Source organism: Toxorhynchites rutilus, chromosome 1, assembly GCF_029784135.1.
Source record: "Toxorhynchites rutilus septentrionalis strain SRP chromosome 1, ASM2978413v1, whole genome shotgun sequence".
Taxonomy (NCBI): Eukaryota; Metazoa; Arthropoda; class Insecta; order Diptera; family Culicidae; genus Toxorhynchites; species Toxorhynchites rutilus.
The window spans coordinates 6,588,333-6,603,061 of record NC_073744.1 but is presented as its reverse complement, the minus strand read 5'-3'; the positions used below and the strand labels follow the sequence as shown (position 1 = coordinate 6,603,061).

Sequence of the window (14,729 nt, the reverse complement as noted above, 5' to 3'; positions counted from 1 at the left end):
TTTTTAATTGGGATTAAAGTATTTTTGTATAAACCAAATTCAAATAATTTAACCGTTGTTCGTTTTTTTCAAACAGAACGAATTTATTTACATTGTTAAATGACGAATGGCGCTACGCCCGCTATATCGAACTTTCATCCACACATTCGCAAGTAACCTCACTTCGCCTAAAGTCTGGCGTGTCGCCGGAAGTCGCAGGAAGTATTTTTGAATGTGCACAACAAATTATTGAAATACTTAAAGTCACACTTGCACGATTTACAAAATAACAATCACGCTATTGTCTTCTTGAATGGCATTAGCGTTCCCTGTGGTACTTTTGCCGTCCCAACGTATGCATTAACTAGTGTCATTTATTAATACTTAGTTGAGATTTCTTAAGCCAAATAACACGCCTTGAATGTATTTCGAGGTGCAAGCTCTAGAATACGCGTGAACACAGTGCAAAGTGGAAGGATATTTCTTTGACAAAAATTCCTCGGCCAGAACGAGAATCGAACCCGAACACCCGGCATGATACTGTGAGACGCTAACCACTCGGCCACGGGTGCACAAACTCACGCTATTGTCATCAATCCTGATAAAACAACTGCTGGAGAGCGTATGTGCAGATTCAATGCGAAAGCGGTCCTAGAATCATAGAAGGCGACTGCACAGTGACGCGAGAAATTGTGATTCGAAGAAAAAATAATAATCTGGAATTCATCGCTGACGCACATCGTTCATACGACTCTGTCCATGTTTTTGTGTTCTTCTTCAATGGCACTAACGTTCCCAACGTTCGCCTTATCATCGTAGTTTTTAGTAGCACTTGGTTGGGATTCTTATGCCGAGCAATACGCCTTGAATGTATTCTAAGTGATTAGCTCAAAAACATTTGTGACTATAATGCAAGTCAGTAGGGTCTCTTAGACGAAAAATTCCCCAGCCGTTCTGAAGGGACAAGACGGATACAACAAGACCCCGCCAAAGGTAATTCATTCAATATGCACATCATTTCTAATTTTGTATTGTATCATATGATTATTCGATATGATCAGGACAATGCCATTCTACGATTTCGTGAACTGTGTCAACACCTTATGATCGACATATGCGCGAAGGTAGAGAGCGTGTGTTCAAATAAAAAAAGAAGTCTTATCGGATTCGGTCCCACATATTTCTGGATGCATTCGGCTGAATGGTAGACGCGAGGATTACCTCATACACACATTTTTAGTTTGGTTAGTCGACAAAATCGATGGGCCCTGAGGAAATCAATAGTGTAATTTACTTAAAACTTCCAGATATGTCTACTGATCAAACCCTAACCCGTATTCTGAAATCCGATCGAGTCAGAATTACCCGAACGGATTGCAATTTTTCATTCTGTAATCCGTTCGACTGAAGTTTAATCGAATTGTGCAAGTGTGGCAACCTTGCCAACAATACGACATAGCCAACATTGAGCCCCGTGTTTCATTTATGTGAACCAAAACTGGTAATGAATTCTCTGGTGGAATAAACACGCTTTCAAAACAAAAAATTTAAATGAAGAATTACACACATCAAATATGTGCTATCTAAGAAAGTAATACATTATCTACAAGTGGGGGAAAATCTTGAACGAAAATTGTTTCTGGTGATAGATTTATATTATAGATAAAGTTTTGGTGGGAATGCAAGGGAAATTTATAGAAAAAAAAGTTAAGTTAGGGTCAGAACTGTGTCTTCTATGCATTTAACCCTTTAACGGGCCGTGAGAACTAGGCAAGGGTTCGACATCAACTTCAGAGAACATAATCCTTATATGAGGAAGAATACATATTTACCTTTCAAAAAGTTTTAACTATTAAAACAGTTAAATAAATTGGTTCCAATATAGTTGCCCGTGAACCCCAAAAACACTTCACTTTATTGCGCCTTTGGTTATGCAAACATCAAAACAATATTTCTAGTGCAGCGATACCAATTATTTCAGCGATTTACAATATTTCTAATGCACCGAAAAAACCTGGTTTTTATATAGAGTCTCAAAAAAAAAAATAAAAAAGAAAAAAATGAAATTTTCATCAAATACACCATTTATTTTATTAAAAAAAGTGCACAGTAGATCCCAAATAGTAAATTTACAGTGAAAAACTTTTCAACATGATGCATTTTCAACCAATTTAAACAGATTTTTTCGCCGATTTTCGCTCTAAAATCGTGGTTTTGTTAAATAAGAATGACTCCCTAATTAATATCGTACATTTTTAGCAGCCCAAAAAAATTGGAATATTGCCAGATACCTTTAGAAGGTTTTGGCTAAGTAAAATATTGTAAGAATATTCCAAGTGCAGCAAACGAATATTTTTTGTTCGTTGCAATATAGTTGCCAGTACCCTTTAGGCGGCTCGCACACCGAAGCAATAAGCAACTTGCAACTGTCAACATGCAATAAGCAATATTATCGCCAATGGATTTTTACATTTAATTTTTGTTGATCTCGCACACCGACGCAATACGATATCGCTGTCGCCTTTACAGAGCAACACATGTCGCTAGCAACACGGTGTGTCGGTTGAAGAGCAACTTATTGCCCATATTTTGACAAGTTTCGTACATTAAGCCGATTATTGCATAATGTCAGGGGTTTTCATTGCTCTGGTATGCGAAGAACAACAAAATATGTTGCCTGTTGCATATTGCGTATTGCAGTTTGCTAGTTGCTTATTGCTCCGGTGTGCGAGCTGCCTTAAAGTGTCAAACGACATCGCGCAATAATTTTCATTCAAACTTCAACAATTTGATTTTTTTTCCGGGCCTGTCAATCTGATAGAGAGTAAATTGCTCCACGAATTCCGATGAATTATTTTCACGTTTGTTCTGGGACAAGACAAGGTTACCACGTTTGCATAAAACGATTGATTTTGAGACGAACGGATTTAAGAATGCAAAAGATTATGTCGATCGAAACGTGGAGTCGAGTTTCAAACTTCTGGGATATGGGTGATTGTTCGATATTGTTACCACAAATATGGTTCATGCATGGATCGGAAACTTTTATCGCCTTGCATGACGGATGTAATATATTATAACAGCTATAAATCTAGCCGTCCATCTTTAAATCGGCAAACGCGTATTTTCCAACAACGAGACAACAACCCTACGAAATTGATATCGTTTTTTTTATTTCATTTTTCTACTTTAATACAAAAATATATAATTGAAAAATTTATTAATGGAATACATTGAATTTCGTTCAAATCATTTCATTTATTCTGTTTTATTGATCATATTCGGTTAATTCTATAGATTGTTAAAACATTCAAACACGCTTACAATACATTATATATGTTTCATTTGACACAGTTAGTAGCTATATAAATTTTATCAAATTCTTCTAATCATAGAAATCTTTCCCTCGAAACACAGCTATAAGAGAAAATATAACAGTTACTCTCTGAATTTGTTCCGGCGGTGTGTATCATCATGGTACGGGTGATTTTCCATTGAATCGAATCAAATACCATTCCTTCGCGAAAATACCGAGAATTTCACTTAAAATGTCGTTGTCAAGCGCTTCGTACCCTCCGAATGCTGCAAATAACCACCGGTAAGTTAAACCGCCGTCGAATAATTTATTCGGTTCCATGAAAGCTCTCTTTTTTACTCCTCGCTTTCTTTGTCTCGCAAGCTATAGCAACAGATATATGGTCCCTGCGTGGATAGAATGAGCACAAGGAAAAAGCTCACCTTGCTCACGCCCTCTCGGCACACCGGCCCCCACCCGGCGGGGTTGGAGCATCCCCCTTTAGGGAGCACGCGTGCGACGAGTTTAATCATTTATCTCGGCTGTCATCCTCCCTGTTGGTCTCGATACTAGAAGAAGAAAAAAAAACCTGCGGTACCGAGAAATGTTAAGTCGGGGTGCATCTTCCTTTAACGCTTGGCTGCGGGGAAAATGCTTCGACGTGTTACCATGAACAAGGGGTGAATCGTACGCTTGGGCTCCCCAACCACCCGCCTGGGCAGAATGAATGTGTTTCGCGAGCAATTCCAGACGTAAATGGGACTCTCTTTTAATTAATTTCTGAGGACGCGCTATTTTTCTCGCTGTGCTCTGGCCGACCATAACACCGCTCTTTGAAATGGTAGTTTAAGCCATTGGGGTAGTTGATGCGTTGAACACTTTTTGTATGTAAATGTATTTTAATGCCATGCAAAATGCACATTCATTTACGATTTAATCTGGTACAATTGTACGCTCATTTGTGGGTTGTGTCGGACAAAACAATAAGACTACTGTTCAAGCGAAAAAAGAAAGTGGCAAAACTTCGAGAAAAATACTGGAACTCAGTGTTTCAACCCATCAATAATCCTTTATTTGTCTGTTTCAGAAAAATGAAACATATCCACTGTTAAAAAAAAACAACAATTCAAATCAAAATGCTCATTTAGCATACTTGAGTACCAAAATAACGCGTACGCGAACGACTGCGATTCCTACGACACGATCGAGGGAAGCAAGTTCACTTGTGAGACGCTATCATGAGCAACACCGACACAGTCTTTCCTGTTGCCAGGCTAAAAATTGCTCCAAACGCGCGCGTTTTTAATTCGATTGTTTTGAATTTGTTTGCAAAGTTAGGAATTTTCTTGGTAGTTTTACGTTTTTAAAAACACTGGGATTAATTCACTAACTCTTTGTTGATATTACGCACGATACAGAAAGAGAGCGAGCCGGCTCGCTTATACTACCTTATTTTGCTAACCTATGCGCTCAATAGATATACAGGGTTTTCCAACTTTAAATTCCGAAAGTAAATTGAAATAAAACACACTTAGAATTCGAATTTCGATGAAACTTTTATTTCAAATTAAAGTTTGGTTTATGCCATTATGTGTGAAATACAACATCATTCAAATGTCCACCTAGGGCTTCCTCGCACACCTTGATCCGGAACAGGTAATTTTCGATGACTTTTCGGCACATATGGGGCAGTATCTCGGTCATAACTTCACGAATGTTGTCTTTCAAATGTTCAATAGTTTGCGGAGAGTTGGCATAAACACGGTCTTTCGCATAACCCCACAAAAAAAAGTCTAGCGGGTTCAAATCGCATGATCTGGACGGCCAATTGGCATCACCAAAACGCGAAATTATGCGTCCCTCAAATTTCGTTCGCAATATGGCCATGTTCGGTCGTGTTTTGTGGCACGTAGCGCCGTCCTGCTGAAACCACATGTCATCCGTATCCATATCTTCAATTTGTGGCAAAAAAAAAAGGTTAACATGCGGCCATAGCGCTCAACATTCACAGTTACCGTCTCGCCGTCCTCATTTTCAAAGAAATACGGCCCGATGACTCCACCAGACCATAATGCGCAACAAACAGTGACTTTTGACGGATGCAATGGCCTCTCAACAATCACGTGTGGATTTTCTGAGCCCCATATACGGAAATTTTGGGTGTTCACATAGCCACCGAGCTCGACATGTGCCACATCGCTGAAGAAAATTTGATGCGAAAATTCAGCATTTTGCTGCTGTTGTTCGTTCACCCAATCGACGTATGCCCGACGCATTCCATGGTCACTACGCTCTAATTTTTGTACCAGTTGGACTTTATATGGATGTAGGTGCAAGTGCAAATGCAAAATTCGCCACAATGATGTGTTTGACAAGCCCAATTGCTGAGCACGCCGTGGAATCGAAACATTCGGGTCATCCTCCACACTGGCAGCAACAGCAGCAATATTTTCCGCCGAACGCACATTACGATGATGCACAGGTTTCACAATATTACATTTATATATATTTATATAATATTACAATACATTAGCGATTGTGTGTTCTGTAGGCCGTCAATGGCGACCAAAGTCCGTTCGTAATGCTCGAAAAACATTTGCCGGTTTTTCATCATTTTTATAGTATAATTTTACAAAATTAACACGTTGTGCGATGCTGAAACGATCCATATTGTAAAATGGCAGACATTCAACTAACGATATGACACTTTGGTTGACAGCTATGTCAAACGGTTGTCAGCGCAGGGCTGTATACTTCCGGAAGCCCGAAATGGAAAACCCTGTACAATCAATAACCACATAAATACGAGGAGCAACTCACACAATAATAAGACCCGCTATCATAATCCTAACAGATAGAACAGTACCTTCAACAGGAACAACATTCGAATTAATCGTAGTGAATCTAGCAGCAGGAACAGTAATCAACACTTCATTAACAATCATCAAACGAGAAACAATACCGTGCTAAAGCCACCGGACAGAGTCCTCCTGGCAGCGGCTAAACAACAGTTCTCTAGGCCACCCGAAACGAATCAGCGAATGATCAACTTCCAATAAAACAAACCAGTAACACATTTCCTGCAAGTGGGTAAATATCTTTAACGAAAATTGGGACTGATAGCAAAATAGTTAAGTTAGGGCCAGGACTGTGTTTACTATTGGGTGTACAAATAAGTTCCAATCGTTTGACTCAATAGGTTTGCCATTTCAAACATACACATCGGACAATACTGAACAAAATTTTCTTATAAAAATAAGAGATTAGGCTTCAAGTATCAGTGCGTATTGAATCATCAAAGTGAAAACAACATTTTTCCCATCACTCCAAAAATGAAAAATCAAAGCTAGGACACATCGAATTCCTGTGGAAAGTTACGGCAAGCATGCTATGTTGGAACCAACATGCAGAGCTTGGTTTCCCCGATTCAGAAGTGGAAATTTGGACCTCGAAGATGAGGAATTGGAGAAGTTACTCGATGAAGATCCATACTAGACACAAGAAGAACTTGCAGAAATGTTAGGAGTAACATAACTCGCAATTTCGCATCGTTCAAAACAACGCGGAACGATTCAAAAACAAGGCAATTAGGTCCCATCTGAGTTGAAGCCGAGACACATTGAGAGGCACTTTTTCACCTGCGAACAAATGCTTCAGCGACAGAAAAGAAAAGGTCTGCTGCACCGAATCGTGACTGGTGATGAAGAGTGGCTACGGTACGACAATCTCAAGCGTAAAAAAACTTGGATTAAGCCCGGCCAGCTATCAACATCAACCGCAAAACCGTATATTCATGGTTCCAAGCTTAAGCTGTGTATCTGGTGAGATCAGCTCGAAGTAATTTATTATGAGCTACTCAAACCAAATGAAACTTTTACAGGAGAGTGCCACCGACAACAATTGATGCGTTTAAGCCGAGCTCTGAAGGACAACAGGTCGCAATACGCCGATAGACACGACAAGGTGATTCTGCACCATGACAACGCTCGGTTCCATGTTGCAATTGGTGTCAATAACTATCTGGAGAACATCAGATGGGAAATCTTACCCCACCCGCCGTATTCACCAGACATCGCGCCCTCCTATTACCATTTGACCCATTCGTGGCGTGACGTGACAACGGTTTGACTCACTAAAAACAGTTTTTTTCTCGTTTTCATGTATAAATCACACGATTTCCAAATGGTAAACGATTTTTAAGTGAAATTGAGAAAATTTCCTACAAGAATCTTCAGTTGGAGAATATTTTGCAGTTGAATTCGCTTGTTGCCAGGCCAATACTTTTGCGACGTGACAGCATCTGTCTTTTTGCGGTTTCCGATTTTTGAACATTGATGTTGTATTTTAAGTTTCGTTTCAAAACATACAAATAAACTTTGTTCTATGATTTGTCAACAAAAGATGAACGTGGAATTCTTTATATTCAGTTTTTCAAAAAAAAAAAAAAAAAAAAAAATACTCGCAAGAACATGCATTTTGACGGCATGCATTTGGTGACGTGACAACGCGCTCTGTGCGAATAAACAGTCTCCACGAAGCGTTGTCACGTCACACAATCAGTAAGTTGTATTAAATAAGAATTTCAACGTATTGTAGTAAGCGATATAATATTTTTATGTTTTTTTATTACTCTGAATACTTCTAACATTCCTCTGAGATCTCCCCTTCCCCTTCCAAAAGTCCATCCTATAGGGGAAGGTGGTCCTAACGCACCTAGTGGTCCTGAACCTACCTTCCTTTGTATCTCAGGAACGGCGCTTCCTACTGAATTTTCCATAGTGTCAATTGAAAGGTGTCATAACGCTGAAAATTTGATAATATGGTGACTTTTTTCTGGCTCTCTTCATTCTAGCGTTTTAGCGCCATTTTACGTTTTCATTCCTTCAAAACAGAGAAGAAACATATTCGACCTTTGTGTAAAATGAGTTCTATGTTCTTTTAGATTGTGAAACATTGCGAAACAAGTCAATTTCAATTGTTTATGGTATGTTCATCAAAATAAGCTATATAAATTGAGTCTACCTGTTACCTGTAATACACGGTGTGTCTTTATTTGGGAAAAGTCGGGGTGGTCATAAACCGATCTCCAGTTTTTATATTGTGATTGTTTAACACGTCCACTCTGGTGCTTGCCGTCAATGGCTAGCACAACCCTGGTTCATCAAGTGGCGCTCACGCATTTGATTTTGCTATCAGAAACTTTAGATAAACTCTTTGTATGCATTCGCGCACATAACTGTGCGAGGGGGTTTGAGTTTGCGTGTTGAAGATGACTTTGACTTTGACGTTGACTTTTAAAGTAGATCGTTGATGTTTGCGTGTGCATTTGTATGTGCACTTTCTTTGTATAACTCCACACACGTCGCTCTAAAGCTAAGTTCTTTTCACTCAAGCATTATCTCCCTCTCACTTAAATCCTATCTCTCACTATTAAACATTATTCTTTTTTTTATTCCTCTTCGCGCACCCATGGATATATGCCAACATTACCATTCACGATCGTATTGTGGGATTTCATGCCATTTCCGGTCTTTTGTATCCGTTTTTAACGAATTGGCATCGGAATACGATGTTCGACTTCCGCTGGAAAGCTCAAATTGTATGAGATTTCCATATTTTTTTTTAGCATTCAATACTACCATCAGCAAACCGGAAGTTGAAATAAGATTATATCGTATATCATGGAATCTACGTTCATATATTATTGATAACACATAGAAGAAAGATCATTTGTATGTTTAGAAACGGAACTGTAATTATTTAAATTAATCATTAATGCTCAACAGTCGGAAACTATAGAATATTTTCCAACCGATGATTTTTGTTGGAAATTTTCTTAATTTCACTATAACATCGTTTAATTTTGTGTGCTTTATTCAGCAAAACTCCAACAAAAGTGTTTGTAGTGTGTTACGTCACACTGGAATGGATCGTATATTTTTCGCGACGGGACAGTAATTTCTGGAGACAGTTGATACTCCTCTATTTGTGGACCGATCTCAACCAAATTTTGTTAGTTGTTGACCTTGGTCAACAAATGGTGCTCCGCGGGAAATTTGTGCTCCGCGAAGTTATAGCAAATGCTCCCACTTGAAAACCCTCCTTGAGAAAAACATTCTTCAGTTTAATTTCACTGGGCATATACTGATTTATCTTGTTCACTCCGGGTCAGATGTCGTGTAACTCGTCGTGTAATGCTCTGTTTTGTGACGTAACAACGCTCCAAAATACATGCTTTTCAAATGCTTGTTTCTCATAAATTACAAAATGAAACGTAGGTCTTCCAACGGCTCTTCAAACAAGCATTCAATCACCCATTCAATGCTATATAGACATTGAGGTTTGGTTAAGCATGTGCTAACCTAAAATATTTGAAATATAATTATGTAGTTTTTTAAACTCGCCTCTCTCAAAGGTTGGTGCATAATATTGAATTTGTTACAAAAAAATTATGATATAACTAGTGCTTAAGGGGGTCTCCGTAGCTACATTGGTATAGAAGGCAGGGTTGCCATAACAAAATCTGTGTTTTTGTTCTCAAAAAACCTTTTTATCTGTGTTTTTTTCTCTGAAAATCTATATCAAAATCTGTATCAACTCTTTGCGGTTGTTTGTCTGCCTTCAACCACCACAGCAAAGAAGTATACTAACACTGTATCAGTTCACACTTTTTCTGCACAAATTTTAGTGTATTGTGAACCTATTCACGAACCAAAACGGTGCTACTATGAATAACAGATAACGGTAGCAGTATAAACAAAAGTTGTCATCCATGCTTTAGGAAAGGATCAATGGAAAACCCCATGTATTGTGGCACTGTGTAGATGTAACGAGAATTTTTCTGTATGTTCAAACAAAAAGATAAATAGCAAAAGACGTCAAACTAATTATTTTTGTGATATATGCGAAAGAAGAATTATAGCAAATATTTTTCAAACATAAACATAAAAACATTGTTTAGTAAATACTTATCAGAAGTTTACAAAAAAAATGAAGAAATCTTGTTCATCTTTCATAATCTCACAAAGTTATACATCTTTGCCGTATCATGTAAAAAATGAGACCAATACGACACACATGTCGAAATTTAAAACGACCGCAAAGGGTTTAAATTCATAAGTTCACTCTTGAAGCTTAATATTAGCTTTAGAACCATTGATTTACATAGTTATTTTAAATTTGACGAATGAATGAATGTTTACGTGGATACCATCAGCAACATAAACATTCGTATTTTCTATGCTTTAGTAGGAAAAAGACAGTGTTATTTATTTATTTATTGTAAAGCTAGTTAACGACGCAGACTTTTGCATCTTTTCACCTTAGGTTGAGCATGAGAAAGCAGTACTACAAAAAATATTATTGAGATCAAGCCTTATCGTTATTTTGATAAATCTGTAAATCTGTATCTACAGATTCTTGGTTTCAAAAAGTCTTAAAAATCTGTATAAATACAGACTGTTCTGTAGATATGGTAACCCTGATAGAAGGGAATACTCTAATGCCGAAAAATGGCAACTGCGTAATGTGCTAATTATAGATATAATAAGCATGTACACGATTAAAATTCGATTCTGTTACAGCTAAAATGCTAATGAGCCTATAATAAACAAATGTAATAGAAAAAACTAGTGCTTATTCAAATAACGTTTTCAATTTTCTCCTAAAACTAGATTTGGAATTTGGTTCTCTGGTGCATAACCTCATGGAATGGGTCATTTGTTCCGGTCGATGACACATGGCCTTGCTGAGCAGTGATTTTTCTTCTATGATGATACCAAAAAATGGATCGATGACATGATTGGCTCAAAAGACCAGTCCCTTTTTCAGTGCGGAATCCGTATGCTACCAGAAAGATGGGGGAAAGGCTGAAGCTAGCGATGGACAGTACTTTGAATAATATGTGACTTCTCTTCTTTTTATAATAAAACGTTGAACTTTTCAAAAAAACACTGGAAACTTATTTGTACTACATCTACCCCATTTGTACGGAAATCTAGCTTATTGTACAAACCTGTAATGCGGCACGAATAATTGGACATTTGGTCCTTGAACATTTTTGTACACCGGCTAAGTGTATCCTATGGCTTACCTTCTTTACTAATACATTTCCTAAATTCCCGAGTTTTTTGAGAGAGGTTGTAGAGTTCTCTGCATTTCTCTTAAGTAAATATCGAGCTAACATTCCTTCCCTTTCCTTAGCAGTTGCAGGGACGTGGCCAGCACAATTCTTAACTGTTGGAGAAAGCATGCCTATGTCTAAGAGATATAACCAATCATCAGCAACGGATGGAGGCTGGCTTTTAACTTATCAGTTTAGTTATTCGTACCACCTACGATACTGTGCAACCAGCTCAATGCTAATGCTAAATTTGATCCTTGAATATTTTTGTAAGCATCTTTTGTGAAAATTCAGATTGTGTTGTGTGTATTGATAATACATTCTACCTAAGTATTAGTCATTCTCATAACAAGTTGGTTCACGTAACACAGCTCATATAGTATCTTGATAGTTTCTTGTGTTAGTTAACCCCCAAAATCAGTTTTCGTTTATGTCGACCCCTGGGAAACCGATGCCTTTGAGTATGCTTGATGTAGATAGTGCTAGATTTCCTTGCTTGCAAAAAAAAAAAAGATTTTCAGTAAGGCTACCAATATAATCCAAATGGGAAAATTTGTGCTAAGTTAATGGATAAATAAATGCCGGGAAATTATTCCAGCAAAGTGACGCTATTCCATCGGCTCAATCCACAAACTCATTTTCGTTGTTCGGAATTCAATCAATACTCCTCATTACCATCCCAAACTGAAACCCCTTTATTGATAGAAACTCGTTCGCTTCGCCCGCTCGGTCGTTTGGCGCTCCAAGCAAGACCAATCTTCTGAAGTCAATCAGCATTTTAATTATCACCTAACCAGGCATAACATTATCCCCGTAGCCTTAGCAAAGTTCACAGAGCTCCGTTCCCGGGGTTCTACACCCCATCCCCCCCTTCGAAAGTGGGCGGCAAATCTTAATCAATGCCCCAGCGAAAGGGGAGTTGGTAATTCGATTAACACGCTCCTCGCAGCTCGCTAGCAGCAGCATCCTTTCCCCCGAACACAATTACGTTGTGCCTGCGAGCAAATTGGAGACGACGAAGCGAACCTAATTTCGATGCGATCTGAGGGGAGCACCCATCTCAATATATGTCAATATTTGCCCGGAGAAAAATTTCGCCTTCAGCCGGGAAGACAGCGTGAGGCACACAACCGAGCCGCAGCCGAGCGGAAGCTAAATTAGAGCAAATTGTGCTATTACAACAATATAGCACACCCGCCATCGATATTCGTGGTGGTGGGACCTTTGTGGGGGAGAGGGCGCGAAGTTGTAGGACAATAGAGGGCTTATTTTCCACGGGAAACTAGAATTAAAGGTGCTCATTAGAATTTCATTCAATTAAATTTAATTAATATGCACGACAGGTGCTTTTAGGCGACGATGATTTAACGCTCTCGGTGCGATCCTGGTCCGCGGGCTCCGCACGGGTGCAGGAGTTTGTGTGGGATATGCCGTCGGAGGGAAGTGACAATCACGTTTAATTGAAATTTTATCGCGCTGTTTATGATTTAATAAAACCGACAATTACGTGAACTTTGATGGCATCAAATTAGCGGCAGACTGTAAGGGGGTCGTATAGATCTGAACAGTTCTTGTGGTTTGATGTGGATATACGCACGATACTTGTTCCGACTCACGAGAATGACTTGTTTTAGATCTGACCACTAATTTGGCCCAAAAAAAAACAACCCTCCGTTTCTCGTCACTCGCGCCCATCTCGTCCGCAGTGCCCTTGCCACATCACCCGAGGAGCATGATGACAGCTTCTCCATAAACAACAGACTTCCGAAACTACGAAGGCGGAAGCCACCCTTCGCCGTGTTTCGCCGCTCATCGAGTTGCCAATAAAAAGAAAAGAATATTTGTTTTACGACGGACCCTCTTTCCGTTCGTCCCGCAATTTGCCAACCCAAAGTTGACGAGGGTTCGCGCAATCCCTCGTCGTCAACGCCTACGTGATTTACGGAAAGTGATGGAATGACATAATAATCATGAAAAAAGCTTATTCCAGTCTCGCCGTTTGCGTATGCGTGTGTGTGTGTATGTATTTGTGTGTTCCATGGCGCTCACTCTGATGGCCTCCATTTTGAGGTCCCTCGCGTAGTGTTTGCTATTTTCCCCCTTTTGACGTAGGATTACGTCTTTCGGGAACATATTGGGGTACAAATTGAAAATCTAAAATCGAGCACATCGTGAAAATTGTCCAATTTCAAACGCTTATTGCTCAGTCATTTCATGATGGATTGATGAATTTTTCGCGTCAATCGATTTCGGCACTCCATAACAATTTTTTATATTGAAGAAAATAATATATGTCATGAAACTAACTATCGAACAATTGAAAAATCTCAACCCTTATCCTAACGGAAATACCCACTTCTAATTGGTCGAAATTGACGACACATGCGGCGGGTCCCTAACAGAGACATCAAAACCAAGCTGCCTGGGGGAAATCAACATTGCGAATACATGAAAGTAGGGGAAACTTTTGTTTCTACCGAGATGTGTTCCCTAACAGAGACATCAAAACCAAGGTGCCCAGGGGAAATCGGCATTGCAAATATATGTAAGTCGGGGGCATTTTTATATTGCAAGTAAGGTGAGTGACACGATTAATTCTAGCAAATAAAATTTAAATTTGGAACTTTAATGTTGGTTGTTTCGTAAAATTCAATATCCATGACCGATCGTATATTGTGAAAAATTTAGCACAAGTGTAAGTATAAAATTGTATATGGTAGCAGTTGTGTTAAAAATGACTTGATCTATGAAACAATTTATTTCTTTTTTCATAAATAAAAACCAGATCGTGTTCCCGCTCGAGAACGGGTCGTTCGGTTTAAGCTGTCTGTTTTGTTGTGTTTATTTTCATCCAAGTAAAGTTTATACGGCGAGAAAATTCGGAAAAGTGGAGAAATATTACAAAAAGTGATTTCCCATATGCTTTACATATAGTATTTGGTTCAGATAGTCCAATTAAAATTCGCATTGGGTTGAATAAACACTCAGAAAGTAAAAGTTGTAAAAGAAAATTACCTTCCTCATTTCAAATATGTTTTCTCTATATTAAAGTAACATGTTTTTACTGATGAGAAAAATTGATAATTGTGTACGGTATTGGTAATTATCTTATATTACATTGCACAATGGTCCAGGAGATGTATTTAAGTGGAAATTAACATTTAGAGCTCGAAAGTTATTCTCTAGACAAAAAAAATGTCTTCGACCAAAATTGTCGATGAGATAAAAAATTTAACTTTCTTATCTTTATAGATAGAGGTAAACATAGTTCGACAATGTTGTAGTCCCAATTATTTGAAACATCTTTGTAGAATAAAGTTTTTTTTCTATCTC

The 14,729-nt window shown here is 38.5% G+C and overlaps 1 protein-coding gene across 1 annotated transcript in view; it reads right to left on the bottom strand.

The window, feature by feature from the left end:
• Positions 1-14,729, bottom strand: part of LOC129778396 (uncharacterized) — a 274,313-nt gene that overhangs the window by 134,164 nt on the left and 125,420 nt on the right. The window lies entirely within an intron of this gene.